Here is a 3,176-nt window from a genome sequence, read left to right on the forward strand (position 1 = left end):
CATATTCTCAGGACTTCCTGAGGCTGTGTCACAGGTCATGGTCCTCATTTTTGGCTCGGAATAAGTATCTTCAAATATTTTATAGAGTTTGACATTTTTGGTCAATGAAAGTGTCTTATATAGTTACTTTTTTGTATCAGTTTGGCTGGGTCATGGTACCCATATATATGATCACATTATTCTGGTTGTTACTTTGAGAGTGGTTTTGACTGAGTTTAACATTTAAATTGGTGGACTGTGAGCAACACAAATTGCCCTCCGTAATTATTCAATCAGTTGAAGGCCTTAACAGAACAAAAGATTAACCTTCCCTGGAGCAAGAGAGAATTCTGCCAGCAGATGACCTTTGGACTGCAACACACTGGCTTTTCCCTGGGTCTCCAGGCGCCAGTCCACCCTGAAGATTTTGCACTTGCCAGCCTCCATAATGTGAGCCAATTCCTTAAAATAAATCTCTGTGTGTGTGTGTGTGTTTGTGTGTGTATCTCTGTCACACACACACACATATATAGAACATATCTAATATTTTATATATATATATATTTTTTTTTTTCCTCTGGACAGCCATGACATACCTAAGTGTTAAGTAATTTGCTCATCGCAACATCCCCAAGGGGATCATTTTTATTTTACAGATGAGGACATGAAGTGCTGGAAACGTAAATAGCTTGTCCGAGGTCATTCAACCAGTACATGACAGGACGAGGATTCAAACTCATTGCTCACAATTTTAACAATGCAAATATACTTTTTAAGGTCAATGAATCAGACTTTTAAAAATCCTAGGATAATAAATTATAATTCCTCATTTTATTTAACACTTTCTTCATGGAGATAAAAATATTTTAGAGCAAAATTGTCAAACAGGCTCTTGACAAGTAAGTACTAAGAAGTCATTTGCCCTTCTCACTCTCATTTGCTTATGTGTGCAGTTTTTCCATAGCTATATGAAATATTGAGAGCAGCAGGAGGCTACCAAATGCCTAAGCAGGTAGGGGCGGGTCCCCAGGGAAATTCCATCTCCAAGCCGAAGACAGTTTAAAGCCTGAAAGCCAAGCTACAAGTTAAATCCTTGAACTGGATTGAGAAGCCACTTTCCTGTTTGGTGTGCTTTCCTCTGATTGATCTCCACCCTTCACCCATTTTACATATACCTACCCTTTCCTAATTGGTTTTCTACACTGTCATGCCCACCTCTGAGTAGCATCTTTGCTTTGACCGTTTTTGCATACTCACAAACCAGTCAGCACACACTCCCTATTCTGAGCCCTTAAAAAGCCCTGGGCTCAGCCATATTGAGAACTTTCCTGCCTTTGGGTAGGGGGACCATCCCAGTCCCCTTCTTGCTAAAAGCTGTTTCATCACTCAATAAAATTTCCTGCCTTGCTCACTCTTAGAGTACCCATGTGTCTACTTCTTCCTGGTCATGAGACAAGAATCCAGACTTAGCTGAGCTAAGGAGCAAGAAATCCTGCATCAATATGACAACATCATTGCACTGGGTGTTAACAGGCAGTATGAGTTTGTTTTTGCTAATTTTAAATGAGTTAGTAAATAAATTTTTTAAAACTCTCAAATTTAACTTTTAATACAATGAATACATATTGATATTATCTACATGAACAAAAGCCCTTTGGGGTCCTAAATAATGTATGAATTTTAAAGGGATACTGAGACCAAGAAGTTTGAGAATTGTTTTAGAGGCATTACAAAACTTAGGACATTTTTGTGAAATAAATACTGTTATTAATTTAGCAGATGCATGTTTACAGTTTTTATAGAATTCTTTAAATCTTCTCATACTCAAATCTGGGTAAGAAGAGGAAAAAAACTTAAACTTAAAACTAATCTTCAGTAATATCCTGGATGCTATTATATTTTTCAACTTTTAATGTTTTTACTTGGCCATTATCAGAATAATTTGGGGCCCTGGGTCTATAGTGCAGTCATATACATATATTTTTTTAATTTTTTAATTTTTATTTTTTTACCGATTTTATCCAATACAAACTGGATAAATGTTATATTCTTAAAATGGTGAACAAAAGGCTAACAAAACGTTTTGCTGACTTTCTTAAATGTTAAATATCAGTCATTTGTGAAAGGGCCCACTAAAAATGTATGTGGTAGAGGAAGATCTGCATGCAGGCGCCTGGGCACACAGTGACTCTGCACTTTCTGGTCCAGCTTCCTGTGGCTGCCTAGGCAGTCCACATCCCCTGGGCATTCTCCCAAGGGTGGGGCAGCAGCCATCACAACCTAATACCACTTTCCTAAGTAGTTTGAAGGAGCAGCAACAAAGCTCAGGCAGAATGAATTGAGCCTGACCATCCTCAGATCAGTATCCTGAAGATGTGGCCTGGCTCAGCTCCAGTGCAGACAATGGGAGGGCGTTCAGAAAGCTCATCTTCCCCTCAATATTTAGCAAATGTGTGTTCTCTCAGTCCACTAGGGAATATGCAGCATCAAGCCATATGCAGCATCAAGTTACTGCCTCAGTGTTATCAGATGAGTCAATGAGATGGAAAAGAGGAATCCCGGACTGATTCCTTTCTCTCACCACTGTTTCTGAAGAGTCTTGTTCTAATAAAATCAATAAGACCCTCATTCCTTATGTCCCTATGGAACACTGCAGTTTACAAAATACATTCACTTTCATGATCCCTCGAGGACACTGTGAAGTAGACCAGGTAGGTACTGTTATCCTTATTTTAAAGATCAGAAAACTGAGAATCCAAAGCATTGAGCAATTGACTCGAGATCACAGCGAGCATGACCCTCACCAGGCCTGGAGACCAGCTTGTGTTTTCAGTCCCACATCAGGCCTCTGACTCTGCAGAGGGCACACATAGAACGCTTCCTCATTATACGTGATTATTATTTAACCGCAGGGATGTTTTTGCACAATGCTATTTTAAGGAAGTTAGAGACAAAAAGAGGAAAGTGGAGGTTGAAAGGAAGAGAAAACATATTAGGGGAAATTCTCATTTTTTAATAGAATTCATGAGTACATTGTCAACTCCCAGAGATTAAAAAAAATACTGGATATGCACCAAAATCATCGTTGGAAATAGTATGAAAACACATGTTGACGCCAGTTTTCTTTATGAGTGGCAGTGGTCAAAATGGATCAGGGTACTGCGGAGATCCCAAGTTTGGGAGAAGGGTCCTTCAGC

The sequence above is a fragment of the Rhinopithecus roxellana genome, chromosome 4 (genome assembly GCF_007565055.1).
Source record: "Rhinopithecus roxellana isolate Shanxi Qingling chromosome 4, ASM756505v1, whole genome shotgun sequence".
NCBI classification, from domain to species: Eukaryota; Metazoa; Chordata; class Mammalia; order Primates; family Cercopithecidae; genus Rhinopithecus; species Rhinopithecus roxellana.